Genomic DNA, 16,811 nt, shown 5'->3' on the forward strand with positions numbered 1-16,811 from the left:
CAATAACCATGTTTGAATTTCACACATCTATTGCATACTGAAGATCTAATATCAGAATACAAATTTCTCATTTATCTATTACTACAGAATACATCACCCCAAACTTAAAAGCCTGAAACTACCAAATTTTTTAAAAATACATTTTTTATTGCCCTAGCCCGTTTGGCTCAGTGGATAGAGCATCGGCCTGTGGACTGAAGGGTCCTAAGTTAGATTCTGGTCAAGGGCATGTACTTCGGTTGTAGGCTCCTCCCCGACCCTGGTCAGGGCTCCTGCAGGAGGCAACCAATTGATGTGTTTCTCTTACATCAATATTTCTCTCTGTCTTTCCCTTGCTCTTCCACTCTCTCAAAATCAATGGAAAAATATCCTCAGGTGAGGATTAAAAATAATTATATATATATATATATATATATATATATTTCAGAGAGGAGGGGAGAGGGAGAGAGAGACAGAAACAGCAATGATTTGAGAGAATCATTGATCAGCTGTCTCCTGCACACCCCACACTTGGGATCGAGCCCGCAACCTGGGCATAGGCCCTGACTGAGACCTCCTGGTTCATAGGTGAACACTCAACCATTGTGGCTGGGCCAAAACTTTTTAAATATTAGTGATTTTCTTGGCTAACTGGGCTCAGCTGGATGGCTGACTGTGTTTGGCTGGGTGGTTCTTCTGGTCCATGTAATGGCAGCTAAGGCCACATCATCAGGGTCTCCCCTGGGCTGGAGTCCGAGTTGGCTCACTCACGTGGCTGGCAGTGGTGCTGGCTATTCCTGGGGGCTAAATTTTTTTTACATTGAGAGAGTTTATAAGATATGTCCTAAAAATTCTTAGAAGTTCTATAGTGTAGCTCAAAGGGCATACAGAATACTTCACTACATTTTTTTTCTGAAGTCTCAACAAAGGGTCTTACAAATCCCTGAACTGATCTTGACCCTGAGGTTATGTTTTTACTAGCAGTGCCCTTGCATTGCCTCCAGGTTTTAATTTACTTTGAATATATTTTGTAAACTGGAAGTTTTGGGAATGACAAAAAGTTTTATTTCCCAAACCAGTAATTCTGGGGTTGGAAATGCTTCCTTTATATTCAACATGAAAATGAACAAGTCTTTAATCAGCTCCTCAGTTTTAATTTTACCACCCACAGTCAAAAAATACATTTGGCACTTTTGATAGCTAGAGCACCTGAATTAACCTGAAAAATAATCATATTATTTTAAATCTTAGAACACATATACTTATGTGAATAGGGGGTTAAGTTTTTCTTAAGTTTTCTTTTCAAGGCTTGTGCAAAGCAATTGAGAAGGTGACTCAGCTGTGAATACAGCAAGCGGAACCCATACGCATGGTCAGGCCAACCCACCAGGAGTCAAAACATCATCTCATCACCTGATGACTACAATAGCTAACATCTGGTGACCCCCAGGGCTGCACATAGCACCCTAGCTTTATAATCCTGTTCCCTGCACCTTGCTGGGAAGACAGGATTTGAATGTTTGTAAGTACCCTGTCTTCTTGGTTGGCTAGCCTTCTCAACAAACGCCTTATATGATTCAACCCTGCCTTTGTGATTGAACACAGTGACAGGCATCCTGAGCCCAACGGGGGGTTTTCCAGTAACACTTTCAAAATTCTGCCTGGAAATGTTCTTAGCTACATACAATTTCATGAAGAATATTTCCTGTCTCCCATATCACTGCAGGTATGACTACTGCCCAACTTTCTGTCACTACATAACATGGGTAATCATGTCTTCAGTCTTCAATAACAATGTCCTCACTGTCTATCCAGCCCCCAGTTACAGTCTCCTTGAAGTTCTATGCTAGTGGCTAGTCCTAAATCCAATGTCATATGATTTAGAATTTTGTTATAGCAACATCTTATTTCCAGGCATCATTTTTAGTTTCAGTTATAATGGTATCACTGATAAAAATGCAGGGCATTTAGAAAAAAAAACACAAGAATTATCCTTAAAAATGTTATTGCCAAAAGAACCAAAATTCACAAAATTGCTAATAGTTCTCCATTCCTACCTATATCAGAGTTTGTCTTTAGCAACAACATATATGAGTTATATAGCCCATATATGAACTTTTGACCAGTGATGAACAGGCCTATAAAAATTAATAAGTGCCCCCAACCAAGAATTGAACCTACAACCTAGATATGTGATCTGACCGGGACTCAAACCCACAACCTTTTGGTGTACAGGACAATGTTCCAACTAACTGAGCCACCTGGCCAGGGCATGAACCCAGGTTGTTTGATCCCACAGCCTAAGAGCTGATTCTAAAATGCCTCTTAATATGTATTTATGAAAATGATAAGTGTTATTTTTGAACCATAAAAACAATTTTGTGTAACACCAGTGGGCACATCCATGTTTTGTGGTTCCCTGGAAACTGGATGAAGTATATGTGACTGTAATACAAAATGCTATGTACTATGAGATTGGATGTTACAATGAATGGCTATAGGAAAAAAAGAATGTGTCTGGCCCAGCAAAGAGAAAAGATTTTGTGGAGGAGGTGGCATTAGAGTATTTAATTTGTATCTGCAGATATGGACATGAGCGGGGACATTCCTAGCTGCAGGGAGAAGTACAGACTAAGTGTGAAATGCAGCAAGCAGATAATGCACACTGTGTGCATTGAATGGGAGAACAGTGATTGCTTGAATTGGAGAACAAGAAATAAGGTTGAAATAGTACCACATGAAAGTCTTAGGATCTTACATTTGGTAATGATTTACTGTGTTAAGAATAGTAAATGAAACATCTGGACTGATTCCTAAAAATAAAACTAAAATGTCCTCAAAGTGTTTTGAGTTGGCGTCATGTTTTAGATTTATAGATTGAGACATGTATTGATCAAGGTATTTATTCAAGTACAAGAATTTTTAAGTTGGAAGTTGGGTCAACTACCACCAGGTGGTAGCAGATATGCTGATTTCTCAGTCCAGATGACTTGATCTAGGCTAGAAACATGTGAGAGCTGGCTCAGGCTCTCATGTGTGCATAATTTTGTTTGTGTAGCATATAATTACTACATCAAGGCCCAGATTTACACAAAATAATGTAATTCTCTCAATACAGCAGCGTCCCTACTTACAGAAACAACGCATTTCTTTGCCAGACATTTTATTCTTCAAAGTAGAAAGTACAGGGATATGGGTGGTTGGAAATTACTATTCCAAATATTATTATTTTTTTTAAAAAAATAGAGCCTGGCTGGCATAGCTCAGTGATTGAGCGCTGACCTATGAACTAGGAGGTCACTGTTCAATTCCCATCAAGGCACATACCTGGAAGTGGCCAATCAGAGATTCTTCTCTCATCATTGATGTTTCTATCTCCCTCTCCAACTCCCTTTCTCTCTGAAATCAATAAAGAAACATTTTTTAAAAATATAGAAAACAATATGTTTATCTGGAACACTTGTGCTCAAAGTGAGGCTGACAATTGGGTTAATTATGATTCAGAGAGTTTTGGGAGAGGCCCATATTTGGCTTATTCACAGACAGAGAGGGAATCTAAAGTGCTTGACTGTGGGTAGATCAGCCTTCAGGAGGCAGTTAACATCTTCTCTTTTTATCATCTAATTTAATCCACTCAACAACCCTATGAAATAGAGAGTATGATCTCCATTTAAATATAAGGAAACTGTGGCTCCAAGAGCTTAAGCAATTATCTAATTTATTTGCTCAAGTAAGTAAAAGATCTGGAATTTGAACCCTCATCTGTTTCACTTCCTGTGCCCTTTCTTCTCAATACCCAAGAGACATAATCTATCTCCTCCAGAAAACTTATTGGCCTTTGCCCTCATCCAAGCATAAGAGGTGATACATTTTTATGCTGGTTAATCAATCATTGCATTTCCCCAACATTTTATTATGAAAAACTTCAAGCATACAAAAAGTTGAAAGAGTTTCACAGGATACCCTTCAACTATCTACAGTTGAGATTCTACAGTTTACTTTTTACCCTACGTGTTTTATCACATATCTATCGCTCTACTCACCCCCTATCTAATTATTAACTCAATTTTATTTTCATTTCACAGTAAATTAAGGACAGCAGTCCACTTCACCCCTAATCGCTTCCATGTACATATCATTAACTTTCCATACAATGGAAAGATGCTTAACCAACTGAGCCCCACCAGCCAGGGCCAGGTTCAAAGTTTTTAAGTCATGTAGGTGAGAACTTTGCTTTTATTTGCAATGAACTTCTTGGACCTGGGTAGAAATAAGGATTGTATTAGGGGGAAGATGTAATCAGTGGTTGCTTGATCAAATAAGTTTGACACCGTGTGGAAAGCTGGTAAATAAAAGGGTAAAAGGTGATGAGCAGTAGGTTTTGTCTGAACTTGGCAGGACTCAAATGAGCAGAAGAGCAAAACCTAGGGATTGCCAATATTAAGCTTTCGATTTGTTAATCCCGTTATATTTGTATCTCATTGTGAACCACGGAAGTTGTTTGTTTCTTATTTGCTTTATACTTATGAGAGGAAAAACTTGCTAACATGCTTTTTGATAGGCTGTTATAGAAGTCTGAGTATTGCTTTTTTTGAAAAAGTCCTTACAGTAATTTGTCATAACTTAGACTCTGCTGGTGATTAAAATAGTTTTAACTTATTCAAAAGGGGCAGGTACTCCTGCTGGAATAAGAATTTAAAAAATGACAGTTAAAGGAGATTTCATGACATGAACTTTAAATTTAGTAATGATCAAAAAAGAGACTAAAATCAATACATTTATATTTTCATTAGGGAGGCATTTTTCAACAACTTATACTTGTGTCCACATTCATTAAAAAAAAAAAAAAAGAAAAAGAGAGGAAACGTGAAAACTTGTAGTTTTGGTGAAAACTGTGAACAGAGCCCACAGAACCCAAAACAATAATGAATGTAGTTAGCTATTTCATGCTCCAGCGCCTACAGCTAAACATGTACTAAGGCAAGTAAATGATAGTGCAGACTTCCTTTCTACAGTGTCATTTCCAGTTGGGGAATGTAATGATGTTTAATTGAGTTGAGGCCCATTATTACACTGATGCATGCCTCTCTTGATTGTAAATAACAAATCAGTGGTATTTTGTAGCAGTGGAAAAATGCTTTCAGTCTGGATGGTGTGGCAGCCATAATACGTTTAGTCCCAGCTAGAGACAATTAGAAAGGATCTTTCTTTGATATTATTAGAAAGTACTTCTGACAATTGATGGAAGCTAGGTCAGATAAAAAAAAATGCAATATAGACAAGAAATCTATGTGGACCAATAATATGAGGGAAAATGTGGAATAGTGAAAAAAAAGTAGTTAGAGATACTGAAAATTTGAATCTCAGTTCTAAAAATCATAACCCACTGGTTTTATTTGGAGAAGGTACCTAGTAATTTCATCAATGAAATGAAGTTGGTCAAAGTATACCTTATTTTTCTTTAAATCCTCACCTGAAGATATTTTTCCATTGATTTTTAGTGAGACTGGGAGAGAGAGGGAAAGACAGAGAGAAATATCAATGTGAAAGAAACACATTGATTGGATGCCTCCTGCACATTCCCTGACCAGGGCCTGAGCTGGGGAAGAGCCTGCAACCAAGGTACATGCCCTTGACCAGAATAAAACCCGGGACCCTTCGGTCCACAGGATCTATCCACTAAGCCAAACTGGCTAGGCCTCAAAGTGCACCTTAAAGATCTCTTCCTATAGCCCTGGCCAGTGTGGCTCAGTTGGTTGAAGTGTCATCCAATACACCAAAAGGTTACAGGTTTGATTCTGGATCAGGGCACATACCCAGGTTTCGGGTTCCAGCCCCAGTGGGGTGCATACAGGAAGGAACTGATCGATGTTTCTCTCTCATCTCTCCCTCTCTCTCTCTTCTTCTCTAAGAAATCAGTTAAATGCAAGATTTACTTAAAAAAAAAAAAAGATCTCTTCCTACAAAGCTCTGCCTCTATGTGCACAATTCAGACTTACAGGAAAATGTGTCCTGAGAAATATAGTAATATTATTGCCAATCATTTAAATTACTCAAATATATTATTTGAATAAAAAAATGTAGATTTCCTATGATAATTGTGTTTTCGGTATGATAAATATTCAACTTCTCAATTTGTTTTTACATTGTTTTCCACATCACCTTATTCCTTCCTATTCTTGATTATCTCAATTGCATTTTCACTTTCAGTACACAGTGATATGCACACTTCATGCCCTATATAAAATCACCATTTTATTTTTTCATATAAAGGATAGGCTATAAGTTACTAAAACAGTTTTAGATTGTCAGCATTCTGTTAGGTTCCCAGGCTTAAAGGGGCTCAGCACTCTCAGTTTATCAATGTTGATATCACAGAGCATAAGGAGAAATGTTCACATTAATCTGATTCCTTCAATTTGCTCAGTGCTTTAATGGCACTTATTGAACAACTAGAAGCCTAGTGCACAAAATTTGTGCATGGGAGTGTGTCCCCTCAGCCCAGCCTGCACCCTCTCCAATCCAGGATCCCTCAGGGGATGTCTGACTGCTGGTTTAGGCCCGATCCATCAGGCCTAAACCGGCAGTCGGACATTTCTCTCACAATCCAGAACCGCTGGCTCCTAATTGCTCACCTGCCTGCCTGCCTGATTGTCCCTAACTGCCCCCCCTGCCAGCCTGATCACCCCTAACCACCTCTGCCTGCCAGCCTGATCTCTCCTAACTGCCCCCTCGCCGCCGGCCTGGTTGCCCCTAACTGCCCCCCCTGCCGGCTGGTCGCCCCACGCAGCCTGCTTGTTCAGTCATTTAGTAGTCCCTCACTAACCACCCTGCCAGCCTTGTTGCCCCACGCAGCCTGCTGTTCAGTCGTCCATCTGGTTGTTTTGGTCATGATGGCCCCTTGCTTTTTATATATTAGGATATTAAGCACCTCCCATTTGCTATTAATAATTCTATAGCTTGGCTTGCCCTTTGATCCCAATCCCAATTTTTAAAGTGGCTGCCTTGAAGGCCATGTTGAAAAGATTTCTGAGGCCTCCTCTGGGCTTGGTAGGAAAGTGCAATGTAATCAATAAATGATAACTGCTTCAGGTATGAGAGGAAGCCATGGCCACACATGTGCCACAGGTTGGCCATCCCTGCTGCTTTTACTTTTTCATGAATCACATTGAGTGTCATGATTTTTGAAATGAAAAATTTAATTACATAAACCAATGGGAAATAAATCATTATTATTTGTTGGATACATTACATATCATATAAATTAGATGAACAATCTTCGGCCCCTCCCCTTTCCTTTCTGCCACCAAGTGCTCCAGGGACCAAGGTTTACAATGATGGTAACACTGTGTCACCACTTTCTTATATGGGGCAGCCCTGAAGGCCTTAACTTGGTCATGTGAGTTTGCAGTAGAGCATCTTAGCCTGCTGCAATTCAGCTATTCCATTTTCTTCTCAACAAGCCAATGTTCCAAGAGCCTCGTTCTTTTCTACATACAGGAAAACCTTGAGACACTTTAAATAGCATTTAAGCAAGTCTTTAATGTCTCTCTAAGCACCAACTGTTCCCTTAGTGCTCTAAATGATGCTGAAAGGCAGAGTTGCCAAAATATGCAGGTGCTAAAGAGTTAGGTTTCTCTCTGTTAAAGTTAAAAAAAAAAAAATCCAATTTCTTTAGGCTTAGTAAATAGACATATGCTCCGAGACACAAGCAAAATTCACAATTTGAAACCCATCATTTTCTAATTTAAAAATTGTTTTCCAACAGCTGAAGTAGAACATACCAAGAAACTACTTTTCCTCACTAATGAAGAAGTTTGGAAAAATGTTCTAAGAAAGCACACCAACGCACAAGCAAACCACAATGAAAATAAAAAGAAAAATATAAGGAGATTCAACAACATGTTATACTTAGTGGCTTGCTCTGAGGCTAGGTGGATTATACAAAATACTCACAATATTCTCCAGGTGTTTATAGTATTGCTGGGTATACAAAATGTATGCCCTGAATTACTGGAGAATAATTAAAGACAGAATTATGAGCAAGGAAATGAAGAGAAGAAACGTTTTACATGGAAATAGAAGGTACTATAAATATTTGCAAGTAACTTGTAAATAATGATGTGTTAAAATTCTAATACAGTTGTCAGGGATCCAAAGTTAATAGTACATATTTTGGAAATAAAGCCTGCATCCAAAGTGCGTGTCCATCAACTAATAGCTCTTTGATTGAGTTTCTTAAGTTTCTGAGTCTATTACTTCATTTATGAAACGGCCATAATAATAGTATTCAAAATTCTATTTTATGTATGTTAAATGAGATATTTAATACAACTAACATTTACTGAATGTCTACTGTATGCAAGCCACTCTTTTGAGAACTATATAAAGCAACAAGGCAAAATGCTGCCCTCAGGGAGAGAATATTCTAGTGGGAGCTTCATTGACTTATGCATTGAACTAACTTTCATTCAAGGTGTACCATATATCAAGAATGTTGTTTCTGCTTTTGTGGTATTAACTTAGGAAGTATAGAATAGACAAAGAAATGAGTGATAGAGTTGCTTGCTAAGGAGCAAATAGCAGGATGTGTGGGAGAAAAACAAGGGGAACCTATTTTAGTTTGAGTGGGAAGGAATAGCTTTCCCAACAAGGTAGCATTTACACTAATTTATTAAAGTGTCAGAAGGATCAAGCTTTGAAAGAAGAGGAGAAAGGAAAGGGCTGTCCAGCAGGAGGAAGAACATGTTTAAAAGGTCCTACCTTAAGAAGGAGCTTGCTGCATTTCAGGACCTGAAAGGCCAGCGTGTCGGAGACAGAGTGAGTGAGTGGGAAAATGTTCGGAGACAGGCAGAGGCCAGGTTTTGTACATGCCTTTTGTGCCATGTTTAGGGTTTGACTTTTATTCTAAGAGGCAGTGAAGCCATTTAGAGGTTGCAGGCAAAGGAGTGACATGATCCAATTTACCTTTCGAATAAACCCACTCTGGGTGCTGATGAAGAACGGATTGAAGGGGACCATACTTGACAGCACAGAATAAGAGGCTATTGCAGAAGTCCAGGCCAAGAATCATGATTTATGTTTTGGTGATGGTGGTAGATTATGAACGGAAAGGAAAGGTTTGAGACATGTTTTGGAAGTAGAATTAAGGGTGGACAGTCCATGAGACTTGATGGATGAGATAGAGTCAGGTCTAAATAATGGCTTGAAGAACAGGTGGATGGTCCCATTGGAAGTGTAGACAAAATGCTTGGCACAATATCTGACTTATGTTAAATGTTCAATGGATGTTAGCTTTGTAAGGTAATTGATGATGATGTGCTTTAAGCAATCAATCCTTGCTTTACCTGGCATTGTAGCATGGCCCTAGAAACTTGCTACTCAAAGGAAGGTCCTTAAAATAGTGGTGTCAGCATCACCTGGGAACATGGGAAAAATTCAGAATCTGAGGCCTTTCCCCATATGTAGTGAATTAGATTTATACTTCTAATAGATTCTCAGGTGATTCACATGACACTCAAGTATGAGAAGTACTAGTCTAGTGCAAGGAACAAGAAACTATGATCTGTTGGCCAAATCTGACCAATTGTCTATTTTTGTAAATAAAGTTTTATTGAAACATTGCCATGCCCATTTATGGCTGATGTTACAGTGGCAGAGGTAAGCAGTCATGACAGGTGCTGTATGGCCTGTAAAAGCTAATTTTTTAAAAATTAATTTAATTTTTTCCATTGCCATTTATCCCCTCTATGCCCTCTTCCACCTCAACCATCTCCCACAATTACCACACTGTGGTCCATGAGTTCTTTCTCTCTCTTTTCTTTAAAGCTAAAATATTATCATTTAACCTTTCATAGAAAAAGTTAGACAACCCCATAGCTTCTAAAGCAATGTGGATTTTTAATAACAGCTCTTTCATTTACTAGATGCATAACATTGAACAAATTATGCAACTATTCTTTGCTTTATTTTGACCATTAAAATAATGATAATAGTATATACCTAGTAAGATGATTTTGACAAGGAATAAATAATATAACTCTAGGAAATTGGCATATGGACAAACATTCAATAATTGTTAGCTATTGTTATTTTTACTTGGTTTAGAATTTAACTTACTTATAAGAATATGTAATACTAGAGGCCTGGTGCATGAAATTCATGCATGGGGGGGGGGGGAGGTCCCTCAGCCTGGCCTGTACCCTCTCCAATCCAGGACCCCTTGGGGGATGTCTGACTACCAGTTTAGGCCCGATCCCGCCAGCCTGATCACCCCTAACTGCCCTCTCCTGCTGGCCTGATCACCCCTAACCGCCTCTGCATCGGCCCCCGCCACCGTGGCTTTGTCCAGAAAGACATCTGGTCTAATTAGCATATTACCCTTTTATTAGTATAGATTTATAGTGAAAGAGGCTTTAATGCAAAGTCAAGCTCAAAAGCCAACTGGTGTTGGTTATATAGACAATAGTCTGGATATTTGCTAAGATTTTAAGTGTAGTTGTTGGACGGAGACAGAACATGGAGCAATAATGCAGTTCAGAATGCTCATGTCCAGTGGTATCCGGACAAGGTATTTTTCTAGACCTGGTGTTAGTATATTATGGTCTGTGAGCCAATGCAGCCTTATACATGTTTTTGTATGACTATGGAGTTGAAATGATGTTTACCTTTTACCTTTTTAAAAAGTTGTGAAACAGAACAAAACAAAATGACAGAGACTGCTTGATAGAGACAGCTGGGGCCCACGAAGCCTAAAATGTTTATGGCCCTTTACAGAAAAAATTGTTGATCTCTGTTCTCAGCAAAAGAAAGTTCTTTAATTTTATTTTTTATACGTTTAAACCTACTAGAATAAGCACAGAGTTAATCCATGTGTGTTTTCTTGAACTCTTTTATTTTGGGGGTTATAACATTCATGAAATGTGTTTGTTTTCCTTTGCCTACATACAACATATTCTGAATGTCAATCTCCTTTTGAAGTATCTCAGTTGCCAAAAACCTGTATCTCTGTCACAAACTGTACTTTGTTTTTAGCCACTACTATAAAGACCAAATTCATGGTTGGTAAGTCACTTACTTCTTAACCAATGTGTTTGCATCTGGGTAAGGCTAGAGGACGTTTACATGGCACTCTTTCTAGTTTTTATTACCTAATTGGTTCTTCCTTGGAATTTACCAAACCTACAAAGGTAGTCAGAATTCCTAAAGCAACTTTTCAATAGACTCAAGAGAAGAAACGTAAGCAGGCAGGCAGGAAAAAAAAGAGGAAAGAGAGAGCATTGCCCACTTCAGGGCTGCTTTGTTATTGCTTCAGCCAGGTCTCCCCAAAGCCCACCTGCTGCCACACTGACCTCTTTTTCAATCTCTCAGCGTTTTGTATTTAATTCAATTACAGCTCAGAGGAGGAAAAAATGCTTGAGTTGTCTCAGAGGACTAGCTAAAAGCTGTTGTGACAATGAATGGATCCACAATCTTTTCCAAGATACCCATAGGCATTTCAACTATAGGTCCATAGGGGCTTGCTTACACAGCAGGCACTGTCTTTTCTTCTTAAAGCCTCTGGTTTGTAGCTTATCTGCAAAGCTAATTTCCTAAATTAGTTGTTTTTAAATAAGTATCTGCCAATTTGGAAGGAAGGACATGTAAAGAAACATATATTTCCTGTAGAAAAGCATGAGACTTGGTTGGAAAGTTTCTAAGGAGGACATTCTGAGAAAAGGGAAGTGTGTGGAAGGCCACCTGCCCTGTTTTTTCAGAATTCTGACTTAGCAGAGTGCTGAAGGCGGTGCCCCTAATTATTCCTTGACCTTTCCAAACAAGTCTGTGCACATGCAGACCCCCGAGTGTTTACTGGAATCTTTATGCTTAATCTTTGGGTGTCCTTGCTTAAAGGACACTACAAACACATGTGTCCTCCCAATATTACTTACCCTACTGACTGTATCTATAGGATAAACTTTATCTCAAGCTGCTGCTACAATAAAAGCCTAACGAGGCAGACAATCAAGCCTGTCTGGTTCCATTAGCCAGGCAGTCCCTTTGCCTTCTCTTTCACAACAAACAGTTGTGTCAGAGTAATCCATTCATCCCTCACTCAGGGTCTGCTGGCCAGCCCTGGCAATTTCCTAAGACCTAACTTTTGATAAATACCATGTAAACTATCTGGGATTCTGGAATAGTTTTCCAAATACCTCAATAATTGACAACATTTGGCAAGTAGATCTAAGGTTTCCAAATGGTATTCAAATTATGTATATGCAGTAAGCTTATTTAGAAAATTTCTCCTTGGTTCTTTGAAACTTGCCTGATAATAAATGTAAGTTGAAGATACAATTTTGTTCCAGAGTACAGCAGTAGAAATAACTAGTAAAATATAGGAAGAGGGAGATTTTGGTTTATGAGAAAGAACTTTTAGAACTTCATTATCTAATACAGTAGCCACTAGCCACATGAGGTTATGGAACACTTACATGTGGCTAGTTAGACTAAGGAACTAAATGTTTAATGTTATTGACTTTTAATTAATTAAAATTTTAAATGGATACTCAAGTATTAGAAAAATTTTAAGTAGGTTTGTAACAACTTAGGTATAAGAATATACTCTTTCAACTGTAAATTTTATGAAATTGAAATACAGATGAAACATTTTAAAAATGTTAGCTGTCTAAATTGAAATGAGCTGGGAATTAAAAATACAGAATGGAGTTAGAAGAATTAATACAAAATAATGTAAAATATTATAGTAGTATTTTTTATATTGATTCTCCTTTTGAAGTGATATTAAGTTGGGATGTCGTTATATAAGATTGTTTATTAAAATTAAATTTACCTTGTTTTTAATCCTTTAAATATGATTCTAGAAAGTATAAAATTACTTTATATGGCTTATATTATATTTCCATTAGACAGACATCAATAACAATTCAAAATAGAAGAGTGGCTTCCAGAGACAGTGAGCTTTATGTTTTTGAATATATTTAAATTATTGTCTGAGTACCAGAGCCAACTGACATCTCAAATCCTTCTCAAACCTACCTCAAGCCCCATTCTTTCTTTCTTCCTTCCTTCCTTCCTTCCTTCCTTCCTTCCTTCCTTCCTTCCTTCCTTCCTTCCTTCCTTCCTTTCTTTCTTTCTTTCTTTCTTTCTTTCTTTCTTTCTTTCTTTCTTTCTTTCTTTCTTTCTTCTGGCACACATTTATTTATTTTTGTGTTTCTTTTATAGGACTTTAAAAAATTATTTTTCAATTATAGTTGACATTCAATATAATTTTATATTAGTTTCAGGTGTACGGAATAATGGCTAGATAATCATATAATTCACAAAGTACCCATAATTCTAGTACCCAGCTGGTACCATACATGGTTATTGTAATATTATTGACTAAATTACCTATGCTGTATTTTACATCCCCGTGACTATTTTGTAACTACCAATTTGTGCTTCTTTAAAATTTTTTTTTTTTAAATTGATTTCAGAGAGGAAAAGAGAGGGAGAGAGGAAACATCAATGATGAGAGAGAATCATTGATTGACTGCCTCCTGTAAACCCCACACTGGAGATTGAACCTACAACCTGTGCATGTGCCCTGATCAGGAATTATACCGTGACCTCCTGGTTCATAGGTCAGTGCTCAACCACTGAGCCATATCGGCCAGGCTGTGCTTAATCTCTTTCACCTTTTTCACCCAGACCTCCAACCCCTTCCCCTCTGGCAACCCTCAGTCTGTTTTCTGTATTTATGAGTCTGTTTCTATTTTATTTGTTGTTTGTTTGTTTAGTTATTTAAATTCCTCATGTAAGTGAAATCATATGGTATTAGTTTTTCTCTCTCTGACTTATTTCACTTAGCATATGCTTTTATATCTTGATTGTAAATAATCCTGTAATGAACATAACATATATTCCCAGCATAGGAAATATAGTCAATAATTCTTTTTGAACTAGTGTTTTGGGTTTCCTTGGATATATAAACAAAAGTGGAATTGCTGGGTCGTAAAGTCATTCTATTTTTAATTTTTTGAGGAATGGCCACACCATTTTCCACAGTGGCTGTACCAATCTTCATTCTCACCAACAGTACACTAGAGTTCCCTTTTCTTCACATCCTCACTAGCCCTTTCTGTTTGCTGATTTATTGATGATAGTTACTCATTGTCATTTTAATTTGCATTTCTCTGGTGATTAGTGATGTTGAACATCTTTTCATATGTCTATTGACCATCTGTGTTTCCCCTTTGGAGAAGTGTCTATTCAGGTCCTCTACCCAATTTTTAATTAAATTCTTTGGGGTATTTTTGGTGCTGAATTGTATGAGTTCTTAATAAATTTTGGATATTTACCCCTTACTAGATATATCATTTGCACACATCTTCTCTAATTCAGAACATTGTCTTTTCATTTCATTTTACTTTTTTAAATACTTTTTATTTATTTTATTGATTTCAGAGAGGAAGGGAGAGGGAGAGATAGAAACATCAATGATGAGAGAGAACCATTGATCGGCTGCCTCCTGCACGCCCCCTACTGGGGATCAAGCCCACAACCCAGGCATGTGCCCTTGACCGAAATCAAACCTGGGACCCTTCAGTCCCCAGGCCGATGCTCTATCGACTGAGCCAAGCCAGCTAGGGCGTCTGTTCATTTTATTGGTGATTTCCTTTTTAGTTTGATGTAGTCCCATTTGTTAAATTTTCGTCTGTTTCCCTTTAGCATGCATTTACTAATCATCTACTATGTACCATGCACTTTGCTTATTGGTCCCTGACATCAAGGTGGAAGTGCAAAGTAATTTAGTATAAATAATAAATACTATAATTGGTGTGTTTAAACCACAGTGTTAAAATTGTCAGAGAAGAAGCACTAAGATCTTCCTGAGGAGTTGTTTGTGCTCATATTTGCAGGGTAAGTAGGATCTAGAGAAAGGAGGGGGGAATGCTTGAAAGAAGAAAAAACAAATGCAAAAAACAGCAGAGGAGGACTTGAAATGTTTGTGGAACTGTATGTCCAGCACTGCTGTTACTTAGCAGCAGGGCAGGAGATGAAGGTGGATAAGGAGAAAGTTATTATCTTATAAGGGTCTTACGTACCATTTAAAGGACTTCAGATTTTACTTTGTAGGCAACAAAGAGATTGACATTTCTAAACATGGTAATTTTATTATAAGAATTGTGTTCATAAAGATCATTCTGTTATTTCTGAGGAGAATTAATAATAACTATTTTTGGTGAGAGGTAGACAAAATAGAGAAGATATACATGATCATTATCAGAAATGAAAGAAGGGTCATCAATACAGATCTTACAAGTGTTATAAAGATAACAAGTGAATAAAATGAACCACTGGGCACCCATACATTTTACAACTTAAATGAATTGGACATTTTCCCTGAAAGACACAAACTTCTAAACTGACTTAAGAGGATCCAGAGCACCTGAATTGTTTTATACTTATTAAAGAAAATGAATTTATAGTTAAAAATCTATAATTTCAGGTCCAGGAGCTTCATGGGGAATTGTACCATACATATAAGGAAGAAATAATACCAGTGTGAATGAAACAAACAAAAAAAATACAAGAGGAAGAGGCAAGTATTATTCTGATAAAATTCAGATAAAAATTATACAGAGAAAACTACAGTACACACTAGTAACCCTGATGAATATGCCCAAAATCTTCAACAAATATTAGTATGTTTAATATAATCTACACTAATAAGAGAGAAACATGGTAATTAGGGTACGACCGCTACCCTTTTCATTGGCTAATCAGTGAGTATATGCAAATTAACTGTCAGCCAAGATGGCGGCTGGCAGCCAGGCAGCTGGAAGCGAACATGAGGCTTGCTTGCTGCAGTGAAGGAGGACTCCAACGTTCCCCGCCTGACTTGCCGGCCTCTCAGCTGCAACTCTAAGCAACTATGTACTATGTTGCAAATAAGAAGCTAAACAAAACACCAGAAACCAGCCGGATTGAAATCCAGCCAGACCGAAACATTGTATCGATGTTTTCAGCAGCAAGGCCTCAGAGCTAAAGCTGGCCCAGAATAAAAAAAAAAAAAAGAAAAGAAAACAAGGAGGGGTTGGAAGCTTTAGTCACTCGCCAGCCTGAAAACAGCCCTCAGCCCCTCAGCCAGACTGGCCAGGCACCCCAGTGGGGAACCCACCCTGATCCAGGACACCCTTCAGGGCAAACCAGCCAGCCCCTACCCATGCACCAGGCCTCTATTCTATAAAGTAAAAGGATAATATGCCTCCCAGCACTGGGATCAGCGTGACAGGGGGCAGCGCCCAAACCCCCTGATTGCCCTGCGGCTCTGTGTGTGACAGGGGGCGGGGCCACAACCTCCCTATCCGCCCTGCTCTGTCATGACAGGGGAAGGCGCCCAGACCCCCTGATCAGCCCTGCTCCGTGCCTGATAGAGGGGAGCTCCCCAATCCCCTGATTGCCCTGTGGTTCTGTGTGTGACAGGGTGCAGTGCACCAACCTTCTGATTGGCCCTGTTCTGTGTGTGACAGGGTGCAGTGCCCCAACCCGCCCCCCCCACCCCACGGGCCCTGCTCTGTGTGTGACAGGGTAGAGCCATAACCTCTCCATCGGCCCTGCCCCGAGTGTGACAGTGGTGGCAGCCCAACCGCCTGATCGGCCCTGCTCTGTGGGTGATAGAGGGTGGCGCCCCAACCCCCCTCCACGGGCCTTGCTCTGTGTGTGACAGGGTAGAGCCATAACCTCCCCATTGGCCCTGCCCTGATTGTGACAGGGTGCAGTGCCCCAACCCCCTGATCTGCCCTGCTCTGTGTGTGACAGGGGGCGGTGCCCCAACTCCCCTATCAGCC

This window comes from Myotis yumanensis, unplaced genomic scaffold, assembly GCF_028538775.1.
Source record: "Myotis yumanensis isolate MYYU_CA2020_CCGP unplaced genomic scaffold, mMyoYum1.0.hap1 SCAF_2, whole genome shotgun sequence".
Lineage (NCBI taxonomy): Eukaryota > Metazoa > Chordata > Mammalia > Chiroptera > Vespertilionidae > Myotis > Myotis yumanensis.